Source organism: Pelophylax lessonae, assembly GCF_965119305.1.
Source record: "Pelophylax lessonae genome assembly, chromosome: 4".
Classification (NCBI taxonomy): Eukaryota; Metazoa; Chordata; class Amphibia; order Anura; family Ranidae; genus Pelophylax; species Pelophylax lessonae.
This window is the reverse complement of record NC_138771.1, coordinates 659853821-659874031: the sequence shown is the minus strand read 5'-3', so window position 1 is coordinate 659874031 and position 20211 is coordinate 659853821.

Below are 20211 nucleotides of genomic sequence, written 5' to 3'. Positions count from 1 at the left end.
GATGTGGTGTATCTGGATAAAGGAAGGTCTGTGGATGTGGTGTATCTGGATTTTGCAAAGGCATTTGATACAGTTGATGTGAAGAAAAGAGTGCGCTGGTCTGTGATATGCTGCTACCAGATGAAAATGATAAGTGATAAAATAATAGGTGGTGCGCTATATCAATATATTGAGTGTATATTCCAAACAATAACAATCAATACAAAAAACAACCTCAAATATAAACAAAATGTATAGGTGCAAAAAGATAAATGATGAAAAAGTCCCAAAACACAACTGTGTCAATAATAGGACCACCAACAGTGGTGTGTTGGTGACAGGTGAATATGTATTCCAAACAATACCAATCAATACATAAATAAAATAGGTGCAAAATTATATGGTGCAAGAAGTCCCAAGACACAACTGTGTCAATAGTAGGACCACCGACAGTGGTGTGTTGGTGACAGGTGATAGTTAATTCAATTAGTGAGTTGAAGTTCCCTCCACCTGCTGGAATTCCTCCTTACCGGACGGAATGAAGTAAGTGCTTTTCTATGGTGAAAATAAACGATCCTCGTGCCCAAACTGAACGAAGTGCTCCCCACCGTGCATTCACAAGAGCCCGTCAGGCCTCTTACCGGATAAATAGGGTTATCATGCACTGCTCACTGCTCTCAGATCCAACCGATATTGGCAGCCACAATGGATATAGAAGTCATATACCACTCCACTGTTCGCAGTCGGGTAGATTTCTATGTTCAGACAGTACTCATGGCCACTTGTTATAGGTGATTAAGAGGAACGTTTCGCTCCAACATTACATGTAAAAGAATAACTGCCCATGGTGCATTACCCTTGATATTACTTTATTAGAATAAAAGATTGCACTTACATGTATGAGGAATAGACTTCACATAGGATTACAAAGCGTTGAGGGATTCCTAAATATTGCCTGGGTCCGGCTGCAGCTCGGATCCTAGGCGACGTGGTGACGGCACGCCTCCTGCCTGACGCGTTTCCGCCGATTGGCTATCTTCAGAGAAAGGAGGTTCTCGCGCGCCGTCACTTCCGTCCTTTTTATTCTAAAGGGAGCCGCGTCACTTCCGGTGTCTGCAGAGGAGGCGCCGGAAGTCTCTTACGGGTCCCTCGGCTTCAAATTCTTAAATGTATCTCAAATTACCATAATAGTGATCGAATCTTGAGATGATTTGGTGGTAATTGAAACTGGAACCGTTCCCCATCAATACTTATAATACATCACAGATTACTATGTATCGATATATATCTCATCTCGATCTACCATCTGCTAAAATTTAAATATTCAATGTTGGGTATAGTGTAAACTCTCGATAGAGAGTATAACCTGTCCACATTTAAAATTGGGATAAAATCTTTCATAAAATAACTTTATTTAAATGTCAACCTTGACACCGGAAGTGATGGGCCCGATACTCCTATAATTGGGCATTTGTTGACATATGGCAATAGATATATATTAAAAACTTAAAGCCGAATTTCAGCATGATGTCATACTAAAATATATAAAATGGATAAAACAACTCTATATAAATACATATTTATAAAATGATAAAAAAAATTTTAACATACCAGATTTCTTTGTGTAATCTGAATATGTATATGTATAAAAGTGACATGCTGGAAGGTATAGATTTTATACTAGCTATGTGTTAACTGTTATTGATATGAGAGTTGATGTCCCAGTCTATGTTATGGCCTCTGGGTCTATAACATTTTAGCTCATAAATCCAAAAGGTCTCACGTCTCGAAATTGACCTTTGTAGATTGCTACCTCTCCAATGTGGGACGTGTTTCTCAATAACCGTGATTTTGAGCTTTTTTGGGTCTTTGTTATGGCAGGTAGCATAATGTTGAGAAACACTATGCCCTGGGAATCCGTTGTGGATATTTGTTAAGTGTTCTCCAACACGAATGCCTGCTGTTCTAATAGTCCTACCTACATATTGTAGGTTACATTCGCATTGTAGTAAGTATATTACTCCTTTGGTATCGCATGTGATAAACTCCCTGATGGGATATTCTTTCCCTGTGGTAGTGGAAGTGAATTTATTGGTTCTCAATGTGATTGCTTCTGTGCATATACGACACCTTTTGCAGGGATAGAAACCCTTCATATTTGGGAATATCTCCATCTTGAGAGGTCTTTCGACTGGGTTTCTAGCTATTAACTCCTTCAGGTTAGTCGCCTTCCTGAAGATTATTTTAGGTTGGGTCGGTAAGACTTGCCCCAAAATTTTGTCCTCTTGTAGGACACCCCAGTACTTCCTAAAAACATAATTGAGCCACTTGTAATTGCTGGAGAACTTAGTGGTGAATGCATATTCAAAGTGAGGAGAAATTGAAGTATTTTTACATTTTGGTTCCACTAAGTTCTTTTGCTCCATGGGGGTGACATTTTCGATCTCTTTGTCCAACTCAGAGGTGTCATACCCTTTTTCCACGAACCTCTGCTTCAGGGTTCCTACTTGTTGTTGGAAATCTTCCTGTGTGGTACAGTTCCTGCGGATCCTTCTAAATTGACTTCTAGGTACTGTGCCAAGCCATTTGGGATGATGGCAGCTATCGATAGCTATAAAGCCATTTCTATCAGTTGGTTTAAAGAAAGACCTGGTTGCAAAGCCCGAGTTTTTACGATAGATCACCAAATCAAGAAAGTTAATGGAGGTATTGCTGTATTGGTAGGTGAATCTAATACCCCAGTTATTACAATTGAGGTTGTTCATGAAATTTTTCAACGATATTTCATCTCCTTGCCATATCAGCAGTGTATCGTCAATATACCTCCTCCAAATGACCAGTTCTTTAACACGATTGGTGAAAATATTCCGGTCCTCCCAGAGAGCCATGAACAGGTTGGCTAAACTGGGGGCAAATTTTGCCCCCATAGCCACACCTGTTCGCTGGCGATAACAATTCTGGTTGTAGTAAAAATAATTGTGATTCATCCCAAAAATTAGAAGGTCCAAAATAAATTGTTTCTGTTTGAGCGGAATATCATGATTCGCATCTAGGAAAACACTGACTGCTTCGTACCCCATCTCATGTGGTATGATGGTGTACAACGAGGTGACGTCCGCTGTAACTAGTAGTACGTCAACCTGAATCTCAACCTCTGTGATATCTTTAATGCATTGTGATGTGTCCTTAAGGAAAGCAGGTGTTTCCTGTACTAGAGGTTGTAGGAAATAGTCAACGTATTTTCCTATCCTCTAGGTTATTGATTCAATTCCGCTGACTATAGGCCTCCCGGGTGGATTATTCAGGCATTTATGAACCTTCGGGAGGTAGTATATAGTCATGATTCTCGGTGAGACTGGGACTAGAAATTCTTTTTCTTTCTCATTTAAAATTCCCATATCAAAACCTTTATGGATTCGTTTTTCCAGCTTCTTTTTATATACGGAGGTAGGATCACTTTTTAGAACTTCGTATGTGGTCGGATCTCCCACCAATCGATCCATTTCCTGGATGTAATCATCCTTATTCAGTAGTACGATCCCTCCACCCTTGTCAGCTGGTCTAATCACTAGGTTCTTCTTCTCACATAGGGATTTAATACCCTTTTGTAAATCTCCTTGAGGTTTAAATTCCAGCTCTTTTTCTTCTAATTCTTTAAGAACCAGATCCCTAAATACCGTGACATGATGGCTTGGGACTCCTGGAGGATTAAACAATGAGGCATTCTTCAAACCTGATGGAATTACAGTTGAAGTTTGATAGGAAACATAGTTCCTCTCTCCTGCTTTTGACAGAAAATGCCTCTTTATGTTGAGTTTCCTCACGTATTTGTGGATGTCCACAAATGTCTCAAACTTATTTAGGGGTTTCTTTGGGGCATATTTTAACCCTTTACTCAATGTGTGTTTCTCAGAGTCGGAAAGGTCTATCTTACTCAGGTTGAAAATCCCCTGGGTTTCTTGGCTCTTCCTTCTTTTCTTTGAACCTCCTCTGCATCCTCTAGTTATTTTCTTCTTTTTTTGCCTTTCTTTGGGCCCTGCCCTAAAAAATTCTTATTATTATTTTTCATGGGTGTTTTGTTCTGTGGAGGTTCAAACACCTCTTCTCTTTCTTCATATCCACTGTGTCGTAAAGGTTCGAATCTATTTTGGGTATATTGGGAATAAACTCTAGGAGTATGGGGAGAATCATTGTAATTCCCCATATAGTCCATAGACATCCTTCTCGGTGATCGAGATCTTGATCTTCTATTTTGTCTCTCCCTCGAATTCGTTCGATGTTCATGTTTACTCCTAAAAGAGTCATGTCTGGGAGGTCTCGTTCTTTCTTTCTTGTAGTTATTAGGATTGTCTCCCCCATTTTGCTGTCTCGTGTTATGACTTGAGTTGTTCTCTCTTAAAGGTTTGAACTTATCAGTTCCTCTATACCCTTGATGTTCTGCATCCTTTTTGGGGGGTTCTCTTATTTTCACCTCTTTCTTAGGTACATCCTTCGGTGCTCTGTAACCAAACGGTTCCGAAGTTTGCTGGGAGGTCCCTTCTCCTGGTGAATTTTGGATTTCCATATTATCTTCTTCTTCCACTATAAGATTGAGTTGCCACTTAAATACCTTTGAGATCCGGTAATCCTCCAGGTCTCTCAGATATTTTTTCCTTTTCTTAGTTTTTTGTTCCTCATCTTCCATAGCTAGTATCTCTCTCAGTTCTTGGTTGTATACCTTATATGCTTCTTCCTGCATAGATGGTACTAATTTCTCCTTAATTTCTAATATTTCTTTGTTTAGTTTCAGGACTTTCTTTCTCTTCCTATCAATGAGGAAATTGAGTAAGCCCATACCGGCTCCATTAAAAAAATGAAACCATTCCTTGAGATCCGGATCCCCTTGGTCTGGGTATAAATTCCACCTCAGACTCCTAGGGACCATTTTCTCCTGGACATATTTCTCAAGAAACGCTATGTCCCAAGACGCATGTAATTCAGATATCATTACATTTTTTAGTCTCATGAAGACTCCTCTTAAATCTGTGGTCTCATGAGTGGTTTTAGTAAAGATGTCTTCTACTAAAAGTTTCCGTGTGCTATAATATTCAAAGATATCCATATTGACCTGCTGCTACTTGAAAGTGTATGTATAAATGATGTGAAGAAAAGAGTGCGCTGGTCTGTGATATGCTGCTACCAGATGAAAATGATAAGTGATAAAATAATAGGTGGTGCGCTATATCAATATATTGAGTGTATATTCCAAACAATAACAATCAATACAAAAAACAACCTCAAATATAAACAAAATGTATAGGTGCAAAAAGATAAATGGTGAAAAAGTCCCAAAACACAACTGTGTCAATAATAGGACCACTCCACTGTTCGCAGTCGGGTAGATTTCTATGTTCAGACAGTACTCATGGCCACTTGTTATAGGTGATTAAGAGGATCGTTTCGCTCCAACATTACATGTAAAAGAATAACTGCCCATGGTGCATTACCCTTGATATTACTTTATTAGAATAAAAGATTGCACTTACATGTATGAGGAATAGACTTCACATAGGATTACAAAGCGTTGAGGGATTCCTAAATATTGCCTGGGTCCGGCTGCAGCTCGGATCCTAGGCGACGTGGTGACGGCACGCCTCCTGCCTGACGCGTTTCCGCCGATTGGCTATCTTCAGAGAAAGGAGGTTCTCGCGCGCCGTCACTTCCGTCCTTTTTATTCTAAAGGGAGCCGCGTCACTTCCGGTGTCTGCAGAGGAGGCGCCGGAAGTCTCTTACGGGTCCCTCGGCTTCAAATTCTTAAATGTATCTCAAATTACCATAATAGTGATCGAATCTTGAGATGATTTGGTGGTAATTGAAACTGGAACCGTTCCCCATCAATACTTATAATACATCACAGATTACTATGTATCGATATATATATATATATGTATCAATATATTGATATAGCGCACCACCTATTATTTTATTTGATACAGTTCCCCACAAACGCTTACTGTACAAACAAAGGGTACGTAGGTGAGGACCATAGGGTGAGTACCTGGATTAAAAGCTGACTGCAGGGGTGAGTCAAAAGGGTGGTGATAAATAGGGAGGGGAAGGGGAATAAAATGGGTAGTTAGAAAGCAACACTATTATTACGCTTTGGATCATATATATTTATAATTACATATTATACCCCATATGCCGATCCCATTGTACCTTTCTAACTACCCATTTTATTCCCCTTCCCCTCTATATATACCCAATTAGGGATGGAGGCAGTTAGCCTTGGATGGGCATTGCCTCATTTAAAGTCCCAACTGTTTTGTCTCTGTGTTTGTTTTTGTTTGTCCTCTGTCTTTTGTTTATGCATTCAATTTCAATAGGGATGGAGGTGTGTTTTTTTTTTTTGCGGTTGGCTTCTATGCTGACCCCTTAGGCTTGCATCACATTATTGTTTGGCAACATTGTATTCTTTCCTACCATGTTCTTTTTGCTATGGGTGAATTTGTATTGGGAACATTAAGATGGCCATTGTATGTCTGGACAGGTCCCTCAAGCTGTTGTCTAGTTCCGGGAGTTGCGAGACACTTCGGGGGCCTCCCTCCTCTCCCTCCGCCCCCGATCGGGCGTGGGAATCTGGGCGGCTCCCCGCTGTGCCTCAGCGCCACGTCCTCCGTGCCATTACGTGTGACGTCAATTTGTGGCGTCATTGCGTCGGCACGTGATTTCCAATCTCGTGCCCAAACATAAGGGAGTTGATCTGTACCACTATCCTGGACAATTTCCTGGTCCGGGATGTGGCAACACTTCCTCCACTTCTTGAGCACGGACGTGACGCTAGGAGCCCCAACTGTGGCCGATACCGGGTACTTCCTTATAACATTCCTTTGTTCAAACACTCTTAATATTTTTCTTCACTTTTAATGTTTTTCTATTTGAGTATTTCACACACCTTGTCACGGGTACACCTGTCATGACTCTCCTTTGGGGGTTTAGTCTGCAACTATCTATTCTCCCTTTCACCACTTATTGGTTCTCATTTTTCAATATTTAGATTTTAATTAATTTATTTAGGTACAGATATATCTCCATATCTATTTTACATTTTTGTCACTATAGCACCAGTGAACAGCCTTATATTAACCTACTTTTACCCATATAGAAATCACTGGAGATCAATATCTGTGATATCACCACTCAATACTTTGGTCACCCACATGTACCCTGGAATGCCTATTTGGCACGCCCTGAGACGCGGTTCGGGCCCCTACAGCTCCCGGAACAGACCTCTTGGCTTTTGAACTACTGTCCACACTACCCTTTTCTATACTGACCCCACCTTGAATGCTGATTTGGAGTGCATCTGCTCCTGATGAGTGGAAAATATCCACGAAACGCGTTGAGATAAATATGGATGTGTCCCCCCATTAATACTTTATATTTGGACCTTATACATTATATCATCAATGAACTTTCTATCCCAATGTATACCTCATCAATTTTGTATGATCCTGCATTTAAGATGTTCCTTATTGCCTTTTTGACTGTATTGTCACATGTATGTAACTTTATGTATCATGCATGTTCTGCTCATGTTATTTTATGATATTTATAATATGATATATAGTAAATCTTTTACCTTATGTCAGGTGATCGTACTAATCTATCATTCCCACCGACTCCACACACCTCACACAAAGTCCCGTTTTTTTTCCTCCCTTCCCGTTTTATCCTACTAGTTATGTTGGGTTATCGGCTTCCTTAAAAGCAACACTATTACGCTTTGGATCATATATATTTATCATTACATATTATACCCCATATGCCGATCCCATTGTACCTTTCTAACTACCCATTTTATTCCCCTTCCCCTCTATATATACCCAATTAGGGATGGAGGCAGTTAGCCTTGGATGGGCATTGCCTCATTTAAAGTCCCAACTGTTTTGTCTCTGTGTTTGTTTTTGTTTGTCCTCTGTCTTTTGTTTATGCATTCACATGGCAAATGAGGTTTAATGTTGAAAAATGTAAGCTACTATATTTGGTTGCCAGAAATACGAACGCAAGTTACTCACTAAGGGGAGAGCCTTTGGGGAAATCTAAGATGGAAAAGGACCTGGGGGTCCTAGAAGACGACAAACTCAGCAATGGCATGCAATGTCAAGCTGCTGCAAGCAAAGCCAACAGAATATCGGCATGTATAAAAAAAAGGGGATTCACTCCAGAGATAAAACAATTATTCTCCCTCTCTACAAGACTCTGGTCCGGCCACATCTGGAGTATTCTGTCCTGTACTGGGCACCGGTCCTCAGGAAGGATGTGCTGGAACTGGAGAGAGTCCAGAGAAGGGAAACAAAGCTAAAAAAGGGACTGGAGGATCTCAGCTATGAGGAAAGACTACAAGCATTGAACTTATTCTCTCTGGAGAAGAGAGGCTTGAGAGGGGATAAGATATCAATGTACAAATACCGTACTGGTGATCCTAGCATAGGGAACAAACTATTCAGTGAAAGGGAAAATAAAAGGACTCGCAGCCATTCGCTAAAATTAGAAGAGAAGCGGGTTAACCTTAAACTGCGTAAAGGGTTCTATACCGTCAGAGCAGTAAGGATGTGTAATTCTCTTCCACAAGCAGTGGTATCAGCGAGGAGCATTGATAGTTTCAAAAACTATTAGATAGACATATTAACGACCACAACATACAGGGGTATTCGAGGTACTATTGACAAAAAAACACACACACACATCATAGGTTGAACTGGATTGACTGGTGTCTTTTTTTCAACCTCACTAACTATGTAACTATGTAAGAAGATTGCAATGGCTACAGAACAGAATGGTTGGCACAGCTAAGTTCATCTTCACATTCATCAACTAAAATAATGGAAAAATTCATCTACAATTGATAAGTGTGAACAAAGATATTGCTCTAGGGCCCCCTGGCTGTCATGCCGGGAAAAAGACACGTCAATTGACTGCAACCAAAACATGCTCTAAGGCCCCGCCAGGAGTCCTCCTGCTCAGCAGGGAATCTGTACACTGATCCCCACTGACCAGGTGGATGGCTTGTCTGTGTCCACTCCGCCTATGCGAATGTAGAAATGTCATCAGAACACCAAGGATTCCTCAGAAGGTCCAAAGCTTTATTTCACATGGTCACATGGTACACATATAGCAAAGATTAGGAAGCCACGCAGGGCCCCTTCGTCAGGCAAGTGACAAAATGCAACACAGATTAACAAGAATTTAAAAAACATTCCACCAATCAGTGCAAACAATTGCGGCTTAACCCCACCCCCTGACATCAAAATTATGTCATAAACCTGCCATTATACTCAGTTTAAATATATGACATAACTACCAAGAGCAAAGATGCAATTGTTAAAAAAAAATAGCAATCAAAAAAAGGACAGTAGGCAATAAGTCTAGGGAGAAAGATGCTAGTCACTTTTTAAAGTTAAAAATGTATTTGTATAATAAATGAGCCTGCTAGGTGTACCCAGCCGCGTGCTGTAGAGTCCCGGGATACTGTGTATTCATGTTGCCTAGCTGTGGGGATTCACCACTCAAGATCCCCTCTTCACATTACTGTCCTTACCCCCTCATCACATTACTGTCCTTACCCCCTCATCACATTGCTGTCCTTACCCCCTCATCACATTACTGTCCTTACCCCCTCATCACATTGCTGTCCTTAGCCCCCCTCTCGCATTACTGTCCTTAGCCCCCCCATCATCACTGTCCTCAGCCCTTCTCATATTACTGTCCTCAGCCCTCCACATTACTGTCCCCAGCCCCCCCCCCACATTACTGTCCTTACCCCCTCATCACATTACTGTCCTTACCCCCTCATCACATTGCTGTCCTTACCCCCTCATCACATTGCTGTCCTTAGCCCCCCCCCATCATCACTGTCCTCAGCCCCCCTCATATTACTGTCCTCAGCCCTCCACATTACTGTCCCCAGCCCCCCATCACATTACTGTCCTTAACCCCCCCTCTCGCATTACTGTCCTTAGCTCCCTCCCCCCCCAACATCACTGTCCTCAGCCCCCCTCATATTAATGTCCTCAGCCCTCCACATTACTGTCCCCAGCCCCTCATCACATTGCTGTCCTTACCCCCTCATCACATTGCTGTCCTTAGCCTCCCCATCATCACTGTCCTCAGCCCCTCTCATATTACTGTCCTCAGCCCTCCACATTACTGTACCCAGCCCCCCCCCCTCACATTACTGTCCTTACCCCCTCATCATATTGCTGTCCTTAGCCCCCCCATCATCACTGTCCTCAGCCCCCCTCATATTACTGTCCTCAGCCCTCCACAATACTGTCCCCAGCCCCCCCCCCTCACAGTACTGTCCTTAGCCCCCCTCTCGCATTACTGTCCTTAGCTCCCCCCCCCCATCATCACTGTCCTCAGCCCCCCTCATATTACTGTCCTCAGCCCTCCACATTACTGTCCCCAGCCCCCCCCCCCTCACATTACTGTCCTTACCCCCTCATCACATTGCTGTCCTTAGGCCCCCCTCTCGCATTACTGTCCTTAGCTCCCCCCCCCCATCATCACTATCCTCAGCCCGCCTCATATTACTGTCCTCAGCCCTCCACATTACTGTCCCCAGCCCCCCCCCCCCTCACATTACTCTCCTTAGCCACCCTCTCGCATTACTGTCCGTAGCTTCCCACCCATCATCACTGTCCTCAGGCCCCCTCATATTACTGTCCTCAGCCCTCCACATTACTGTCCCCAGCCCCCCCCCCCCTCACATTACTGTCCTTAGCCCCCCTTTATGGGCAATCAGATATAAATCGACGGCCTGTCCCTTTACACCTGATAGCCATCCAATCCGCTAGACGGATGGGGAATAGGTCCTGGTTGTCTATTTTTAGCTGATAGGATCAGACTGGATGTTGGCGGGTGTCAACAGACACATGTCCATTGGCACCTGCTGCTCCATAGAGGGCAATGGATGGTCCCAGCGGGTCTGCCTGAAAAAATAACAGGTGGACCCAATCAGTCCACCCATGTGAAAGGGGCCTAACTGACCAGTTTTGGTTCATTTTTGCACAGGCCTACCCATGACATTTACTTTGTTATAGGACTAACAGTACGTTCCTTAAAACCTAAACGTTGCTCATTTGATATAGGAAGGAAGAAGAAACCAACACAGTTCAAACATCAATAGATTAGAAGCAGCTTTTTAACTTTTTAATAAAAGAGCATGGAGTGTTAAAGCCATCACCAACATTTTCCAAGTTCGGACCTACCAGTGAATTTTTTATTATAGAATGTGCACCATTAGGAAGTAGATAAGGTGGCCTTTCTTAGCTGGGGTTCCTTCAGAGGTTGCTTAGGGGTTCCTTGACAAATAAGCAATGTCTGCTTCTCAGATGAGTAACCAATATAAGAAAATATAAAAAGGTAATGGGACTTTGAATGAGGCCAACCACTTTACCAAAGTAGCTATATAGAGTACATATGGTAACAAATTAGTTAAAGAAATAAAGCAATGCAGCAAAAATAAATACAAAGTAACAATATCAAAACAGAGTAAATACATATGTATTAAAAAGCTAACATATGACAATTCATAATTGGCACAATAAATACATAATGCACTGATAAACGTTAATATATATATATACATCAAAAATAAATACATGATTGGTAAGATATGATGAACAAAAGAACTTGGCATCCTTAAAGAGGTTGTAAACCCATCCGACTTTTTATTTTTTTTTTTGGCTACCTGTAAGAGAAACCCATAATGAGCTAGTATGCAATACTTACCTCAGAACGAGCCCCCACCTGTATGACGGGTGACATGTCCAGTCGCCCGTCTTCCGGGATCGCGGCATCCGGCCATCTGATTGGCCGGAGCCGCGGTGACATCACTCCCGCGCACGCCCGCGGGAGCCGACAGTCACGGCATGGGGTTCTGAAGGAACGGCACCAGTGGCCGTTCCTTCAGAGCGCATGCGCCAGTGATGTCACTGGCTGCATGTAAGGTAAATATCTCCTAAACGGTGCAAGTTTAGGAGATATTTACAGTACCTATAGGTAAGCCTTATCATAGGATCACCTATAGGTACAAGTGTCCTAGGAGGGTTTACTTCCTCTTTAAACTGACTCGTTTCGCAGAAGAGTATGATGCAAAAGAAAACCTGCGATGTGTGGGCGGCTCTGTCTCCATCTGGGCGCCGATCAAAGGGGGGGGGGGGTGTCTGATGTCTGATGTGGATCCACTTCCGGCCTGTGCCGGATGTGGAGATCCTTCCTGCCTCCTCCCCTCTCTTCTCTCGGCGTCTACATAACGCTGGCTGGGATCCACCCTTAGTCTAGGGCAGGAGTTCCCAAACTGTGGGTCGGGACCCACTGGTGGGTCGCAAACTGCATTTGAGTGGGTCGCGCTGAGCCGGAAATCACTGAGAGCAGTGCGAGCCCCCACGCAAATCGAGAGCCAGAGCAGTCAAATCGCGATGGATTCAGGACCCCGCCCACGCAGTTTACAGAGGCTGGTCTGCATTTCCCCCGAGGAGGATACTTGCATCAGTGATATAGCGGGCAGAGACGGCAGCCTCGGTGTCATAAGAGGACCAGGTGGCCCGATGGTATCAGGAGTTCATGGCAGCTTCTGTGACCCCAGTAGAGGATCTGAAGGAAAAGAGCCAGGACATCAAGACCAGCATAGAGCTCCTCATCTTGGAGACTTTTGGGTGAGGTGTGCTGCGCCCTAGAGAGGGCAAACAGGGGCACCACCTTCACTGTGGACCGCTGGGAGAGGAAGGAGGGTGAGTGCCATATAGCCTGCTGATCACTGTCCTGGGGTGGTTGATTTCTGTCCTCTGCCTGCCTTATACTGTCTGTGAGGGTGCTGATTACTTACAACTCTGCTTACACATGCCACAGGTTTCTGACCCCTCACTTAGAACATCTGGCAAGTGTATTCAATAATAAATTGATATTTTTAATTTAACATCCCCCTCCCTTTAAAATATGCATTATTATTATTATTATTATTTGCATTTATATAGCGCCAACAAATTCTGTAGCGCTTTACAATATTCAATTACAAGCAAGTGGGTCCCGAAAAATAACTGTATTCAGAACTGGGTCTCAGCCCAAAAAAGTTTGGGAAGCCCTTGTCTAGGGGATATAAGGTTGTTGCTGGACAGGAGATTTCTCTTGCTTTATCTCACTTGAAGGCTAACTGGGACAATACTTTAATATCGATTATACACATATTAACTTTTACTCATTTGGGGTGTGTTCACTTTTCATTCTCACACTTTTTTCTTGCTATCTTGCTATCTTTTCAGCATATAGTTTTTAACATGCACCTTTGGCTTTTCCCCTTTTTACCTTTTTCATTGTTTTTTTGAGACATTGCTTTCACCTAGTTTATTTGGTCCCTTCTTTTATACCACTAATTGTTTCTACGAGCTTGGTTCTTCAGGTGCACATATTTGGAGTCTTTTTTCCTGTAATTGTGGGATTCATTCTTTAGCCAATATCACCTCTACTTTATTTATTATTCATCCTTCACCTTTATGCATATTGCTTATATACCACATTCATTTTTTAGATTTATATAGTTTGGAATATATCCACAATCATTCGTTCCATGGATCACACGCTGCACTTGACCTGCCCTCCGGATGTCCCCCAGCCCTGGATGGGTCTTTTTTGCCACAGCCCCGAGTGAGGCATGTGTTTGCCGCCCCCTTCACCATTTTTTAGATGCTGGTAATCAATCTTTTCCCCATTTTTCTTTTTTATTTTTTGAAACTCTCCATTATTTTCATACATGTTTATATTCATTTAGATTTTTAGATTTCCTTTTGCATCATACTCTTGAAGAAGCAGACAGGGTTCCTTGAAACGCGTCAGTTTAAGGATGCCAAATTGTTTTGTTCCTCATATCTTACCGATCATGTATTTATTCTTGATGTATATATTAACATGTATCAGTTCGTTATGTAATTATTGTACCAATTATGAATTGTCATATGTTAGCTTTTTAATACATATATTTTTACTCTATTTTGATATTGTTACTTTGTATTTATTTTTGCTGCGTTGCTTTATTTCTTTACCTAATTTTTTACCATATGTACTGTATATAGCTACTATGGTAAAGTGGTTGGCCTCATTCAAAGTCCCATGACCTTTTTATAATTTTTTGTATACAAATAGAGGGATGGAGGATCCCCACTGTGGATGTTTCGGGTCACGAAGGTTGTTTCTAGAGTAACCAATAAAACCAATGATCTTTTTTAGCTATCTGTAAGGGGAGATTCTTCCCAATGATCACACATGTAGGGGGTAGGGAGCAATCTTTCCAATGACCATATATAAATTAAAATTGTTATCTGGTGCATCATTTGGGATGTGCCTCCATCCCTAAATACATATATACATGAGTTCCATTAGGTCCAAGCACTTTAAATGAGGCACATCACATACAAGTATTATAATTGATGCGCAGTATCTCACAAAAGTGAGTACACCCCTCACATTTCTGTAAATATTTTATTCTATATTTTCATGTGACAACACTGAAGAAATGACACTTTGCTACAATGTAAAGTAGTGAGTGTACAGCTTGTATAACAGTGTAAATTTGCTGTCCCCTCAAAATAACTCAACACACAGCCATTAATGTCTAAACCGCTGGCAGCAAAAGTGAGTACACCCCTAAGTGAAAATGTCCAAATTGGGCCCAATTAGCCATTTCCCCTCCCTGGTGTCATGTGACTCGTTAGTGTTACATAGTTAGCGAGGTTGAAAAAATACATCAGTCCGTCCAGTTCAACCCATAATGTGTGTGTGTGTGTGTGTGTGTTTGCTTTAAACTGTACATTGTATACCCCTGTATGTTGTGGTCTTTAAGGTGCCCATCTAATAGTTTTTTGAAACTATCAATGCTCCCTGCTGATATCTCAGCTTGTGGACGAGAATTCCACATCCTTACTGCTCGGACAGTAAAGAATCCCTTATGTAGTTTAAGGTTAAAATGCTTTTCTTCTAGTTTTAGTGAGTGGCCACGTGTCTTATTGTATTCCCTTTCTCTGAATAGTTTGTTCCTTATGCTAGGGTTGCCAGTGCAGTATTTGTACATAGATATCATATCCCCCCTCAATCGTCTCTTCTCCAGAGAGAATAGGTTCAGTGCTTGCAGTCTTTCCTCATAGCTGATGTCCTCCATCCCCCTAATTCTTTTTGTTGCCTTTCTCTGGATTCTCTCCAGTTCCAGCACATCCTTCCTGAGGACCGGTGCCCAGAACTGGACAGAATACTCCAGATGTGGCCAGACCAGAGTCTTGTAGAGTGGCAGAATAATCTCTTTATTTCTGGAGTGAATCCCCTTTTTTATACATGCCAGTATTCTGTTGGCTTTCCTTCCAGCGACTTGGCATTGCATGCAATGCCAAGACTGTTGTCGACTAGGACCCCCAGGTCCTTTTCCATCTTAGATTCACCCGGAGGTTCCCCTCCTAGCGAGTAACTTGCGTTCATGTTTCTGACGCCCAGGTGCATTACCTTCCATTTTTCAACATTAAACCCCATTATTTTGGGGTGTTACAAGGTCTCAGGTGTGAATGGGGAGCAGGTGTGTTAAATTTGGTGTTATCGCTCTCACTCTCTCATACTGGTCACTGGAAGTTCAACATGGCACCTCATGGCAAAGAACTCTCTGAGGATCTGAAAAAATAATTGTTGCTCTACATAAAGATGGTCTAGGCTATAAGAAGACTGCCAAGACCCTGAAACTGAGATGCAGTACGATGGCCAAGACCATACAGAGGTTTAACAGGACAGGTTCCACTCAGAACAGGCCTCGCCATGGTTGACCAAAGAAGTTGAGTGCCGTGCTCAGCATCATATCCAGAGGTTGTCTTTGGGAAATAGACGTATGAGTGCTGCCAGCATTGCTGCAGAGAATGAAGGGGTGGGGGGTCAGCCTGTCAGTTCTCAGACCATACGCCGCACACTGCATAAAAATGATCTGCATAGCTGTCGCCCCAGAAGGAAGCCTCTTCTAAAGATGATGCACAAGAAAGCCCACAAACAGTTTTCTGAAGAAAAGCAGACTAAAGACATGGATTACTGGAACCATGTCCATAGGTATGATGAGACCAAGATAAACGTATTTGGTTCAGGTGGTGTGAAGCGTGTGTGGCAGCAACCAGGTGAGGAGTACAAAGACAAGTGTGTTTTGCCTACAGTCCAGCATGGTGTTGGGAGTGTCATTGTCAGGGGCTGCATGAGTGCTGCTGGCCCTGAGGAGCTACAGTTCATTGAGAGAACCATGAATGCCAACATGTACTGTGACATACTGAAGCAGAGCATGATCCCCTCCCTTCAGAGACTGGGCCACAGGGCAGTATTCCAACATAATGGCAACCCCAAACACACCTCCAAGACAACCACTGCCTTGCTAAAGAAGCTGAGGGTAAAGGTGATGGACTGGTTAAGCATGTCTCCAGACCTAAACCCTATTGAGCATCTGTGGGGCATCCTCAAATGAAAGGTGGAGGAGCGCAAGGTCTCTAACATCCACCAGCTCTATGATGTCTTCATGGAGGAGTGGAAGAGGACTCCAGTGGCACCCTGTGAAGTTCTGGTGAACTCCATGCCCAAGAGGGTTAAGGCAGTGCTGGAAAATAATGGTGGCCACACAAAACTTTGGGCCCAATTTGGACATTTCCACTTAGGGGTGTACTCACTTTTGTTGCCAGTGGTTTAGAGAATAAGGGCTGTGTGTTGAGTTATTTTGAGGGGACAGCAAATTTACACTGTTATACAAGCTGTACACTCACTACTTTACATTGTAGCAAAGTGTCATTTTTTCAGTGTTGTCACATGAAAAGATAGAATAAAATATTTACAAAAATGTGAGGGGTGTACTCACTTTTGTGCGATAATGTACATGATTGCAAATGCAAATTAGCAAGGATTGCCAGAACCCAGAAAGGTACTTCAAGGGTTCCTCCATGTTAAAAAGTGTGAGAAAGGCTGATATAAGCTATCATTGCAGACCACCTTGAAAATGCTAAATGACTAACTGTTATGATGATCCTCGGTCTTTACCACCTTCAGAGGCATTCACTCTGATAACACTGGTTACATGCTTGTATGAGGCAATATTGCAGACAGAGAATCAGTATGCTAGCCTGGTAGCTTCCATTTATAAAAGGAGGTCAGGAATGGAAGTCTACATATTGCTCTTGGTTATAGTGTACAGTATTCTCTATTCATGTATTAGAAAGCAGAAGAAGAGATGAGCAGATGGAGATTGGGGAGATTGGGGGTGTTTTTTGAGGTTCGGCAGCACAGTTCAGGATATCTCCTTCTCACAGATGTACATGTACTGCATGGCGCACTGTCTGTCATCCCAACCACTTCCATCTCCCGACTGAACGCAGTCTTGTGGTCCTATGTAACCCTTAACGGTCGAATTATTGGGCTGATTATTCGCCCAGAACCTGCAGGAAATAAGAACCATTAGTGACCATGGATAGCAGCACCTGACACTTAGAAGATCTCTGAGCTGAAAAAAAAATATTGTTTGATGTAAAGGAACTCCTGACATTTACAATCAGCATATAAACCCTCCACTTGTGTACTGAAAATTAGTTATGTGACATTTATGTGACTTTTCCATTAGTAATCTGCACCTTTTGTAGGCTGGTTGAAAATGTGTACAGCTTAGTTTGGTGCAGCTGGTCCAGGCTGGGAAAAGGGTTAATTGTTTTAGTTCGGTTCCCAGGCTTTTGGTTCTAGTTGGCCCACGTGTGCTACAAAAAGGGTCTGCTGGAGCGGGAGCAGGAACGTTTGTGTCTCTGGGTTCAAATGTTGCAGTCTCATCGTGGTGCTGCTGAAGAAACCAGGAATTACGGAAGACCTCCAAGCCATAGACATCGCCATAATGGACTCTCATCTCACCAAGGTATGCCAGGGCCACTACATTATTCTAGTTAGGCACATGAAAGAGAAAAGGAGGCGTAAACACCTACTGCATTACCCGTGGACACCTTTAAAAGTTTTATAAAAATGCCAAAGACATACTCACAGACATGAAGAGCAAAATCGCATATAGAGAGTCCACCACATGTGGAATTGAACATGTCCCTGTATTATGACCTCTGATGCATTTCAGGAGTCAAGCTCGTGGTGGAGTGGTGGACTCTCTATATGCGATTTTGCTCTTCATGTCTGTGAGTATATCTTTGGCATTTTAATAAAACTTTTAAAGGTGTCCATGGGTAATGCAGTAGGTGTTTTCGCCTCCTTTTCTCTTTCATGTGCCTATGTTTGGAGTTCCCTGCCTGAGGAGAGCGGCATGCCTGTCATCCCCATCGGAGTGAGCGTTTGGGTGATTTGGTTGTTTGGATTATTCTAGTTAGTATTAGTGACAGGACGTTGTTCATATTATTATTATTATATAGGATTTATATAGCACCGACAGTTTACGCAGCGCTTTACAACTTGAGGGTAGACAGTACAAATACAATACACTTTAATACAGTAGGAATCAGAGGGCCCTGCTCGTTAGAGCTTACAATCTAAGAGGGATGGTCAAGAGATACAAGAGGTAATAAGTGTGGGAGATGGGCTGATGGATAAAATAAAAGTACAGTTGTTAGGTGGTTGCCAGATAGGTTTCTCTGAAGAGATGTGTTTTCAGGGATCGTTTGAAAGTAGACAAAGTAGGAGATAGTCGGACAGATGGGGGTAGAGCATTCCAGAGGATGGGAGAAGCTTGGGAGAAGTCCTGGAGGCGAGCATGGGAAGTGGTTACAAGGGAGCTAGAGAGCAGGAGGTCCTGGGAGGAACAAAGAGAACGAGTTGGTCAGTGTTTTGAGACCAGATTAGTGATGTAGCTGGGCGCCAAGTTATTGATGGCTTTGTAAGTTATGGTTAGTAACTTGAATTGAATTTGTTGGTTGAGTGGCAGCCAATGGAGGGATTGGCAAAGAAGGGTAGCAGACACAGAGCGGTTTGCAAGGTGGCAGCAGTGTTCATGATGGACTGAAGGGGGGATAGTCTTTTTAAAGGTAAGCCATGAGAATGGAGTTGCAGTAATCGAGACGAGAGACGACCAGGGAGTGGATTAGAAGCTGTGTGGCATCATTGGTTAGGAAGGGACGTATCTTAGAGATGTTGCGGAGGTTAAGGCGGCAAGCTTGGACAGTAGAACATGGAAGGTTGGGAAGGTTGGGAGACAAGGCTTTTGTTGGCACTTAAAGTAGAGAAATATCATGAGCTCAAGTTTTGGATAGGTTGAGTTCGAGGAAGTGATGTGACATCCAGGCTGATATGTCTTTTAGTAAGCTGGTGATGCGTGAGGAGACCGAAGGAGTGAGCTGAGGGGGGGAAAGATAGATTTGGGTGTCATCAGCGTAGAGATGATATTGAAAGCCGTGGGAGGCAATCAGCTGACCCAGGGAGGAGGTGTAGATTGAGAAAAGGAGTGGTCCAAGGACAGAACCTTGGGGGACCCCGACAGAGAAAGGAAGAGGAGAGGAGGTAGTAGAGTTGTAAGTAGCACTGAAGGTGCATTGGGATAGGTAGGATGAGAACCAGTGAAGAGTATAGTCATGGAGGCCAAAGGAGTGGAGTTTTTTGAGGAGGAGGGGTGGTCTACTGTGTCTAAGGCAGCAGAGAGGTCCAGGAGGAGTAGTACAGAATAATGTCCATTGGTGTTTGCTGTTAGTAGGTCATTTGTGAGTTTAAGGATAGCAGTTTCAGTGGAATGTTGAGGGCGAAATCCGGACTGAAGGGGATCAAGAAGATTGTTGTTAGTCAGATGGTCACTCAGTTGGTTGTAGACCAATCGTTCAAGGAGTTTGGAAGAGAAGGGGAGTAATGAGATGGGGCGTAGATTGTGAAGTTTGGTGGGGTCCAGTGAGGGCTTTTTAAGAATGGGAGTGACTAGCGCGTGTTTTAGAGAATTAGGGAAGATGCCAGAAGAGAGGGAGAGGTTGAAGATGTGAGTTAGAGAGTGCAGAATAGAGTCAGAGGGTGAGCTTAGCATGTGCGAGGGAGCAGGATCCAGGGGGCAGGTGGTTAGATGGGTGTTAGATAAAAGTACAGCAACCTTGTTAATACTAGTAGGGTGGAACGAGGTAAGTAATGATTGTACCTGTGGATATGGGTTGGTAAAATCTATTTTAATTTTGAAGTAATTGGCGATCTCCTGGGCAGTGAGCGAGTTAGAGGGTGGTGTTGGTGGAGGACAGA